This window comes from Oryctolagus cuniculus, chromosome 8 (genome assembly GCF_051225735.1).
Source record: "Oryctolagus cuniculus isolate XC-2025 breed Fujian yellow rabbit chromosome 8, ASM5122573v1, whole genome shotgun sequence".
Lineage (NCBI taxonomy): Eukaryota > Metazoa > Chordata > Mammalia > Lagomorpha > Leporidae > Oryctolagus > Oryctolagus cuniculus.
Window position 1 is genome coordinate 54,083,750 of NC_142874.1, and position 886 is coordinate 54,084,635.

An 886-nucleotide genomic window follows, 5' to 3' on the forward strand; every position below is an offset into this window, starting at 1 on the left:
GGACTAGAACTGGCACCCATATGGGATGCCGGTGCTTCAGGCCAGGGCTTTAACCTGCTGTACTACAGTGCCAGCCCCTCTTGCTTTCTGATAACATTGCATTCTCTTCATTTTTTATGATGTTGAAGTATCACTGCATGATGATAAAACTCCATTTCATTGTGATGTCCTAGTTATATAGATCAGTGTATTTCTATGATATATACATATATATATAATTTGTATTGAATTAAATTATTACTTAATCTCATCTCTATTTGTAAACAAGTTATGATTGTTTTTAAGATTGTCTTTTCCTATACTACTCCTCCTACTTTAGTTTCACTTAATTAGCTCATAAATTGAATTTAGTGTGCTCACTTCGGCAGCGCATATACTAAAATTGAAATGACACAGAGAAGAGTAAGTGGCCTGGCCCCTTGTGCAAGGATGACATGCAAATTCGTGAAGCCTTCCACATTTCTGGACAGAGGATCTCTCTGTCTCCCCTGCCGTAATGCTGCTTTTCAAATAAATAAATAAATCTTTTAAAAAAGAATTTGTTAGCTCTTTTGCTTTTCCAATTGTCTAAAATAATGTGTATAATACTAGAATTATCCATTTAATTGCTAAAGCTGCCTGGGCCCAGGGACTTTGGGGTAGGATAGAGGGCATTTTATCTGTAGGTACCATTGCTTTAGTGGCTTTGGATTTATTGCTGTTGGGTATTTTCTACTCAAGTCAATTTTGAAGCTGTCACTTTGTTCCTATTTCTTCTCTGATTGTTTCTCCGTCTTCTTGCAGCAAACTGGATTGCCGGGACTCATCTGATCAGCTAGCTTGGGTCAACGGGAGGCACTAGTAGATGACTAGTGAGTGGGAGAAAGACAGAAGCCAAGCTGTTTTT

General features: G+C 38.0%; 1 non-coding gene across 1 annotated transcript; it reads left to right on the forward strand.

Moving 5' to 3' along the window:
• The first annotated feature begins 352 nt into the window (after window positions 1–352).
• LOC127483396 (U6 spliceosomal RNA) lies at window positions 353–464 on the forward strand. Its single transcript, XR_007909565.1, has one exon. It is a non-coding gene; the product is annotated as a U6 spliceosomal RNA (small nuclear RNA).
• Window positions 465–886: the final 422 nt, after the last annotated feature.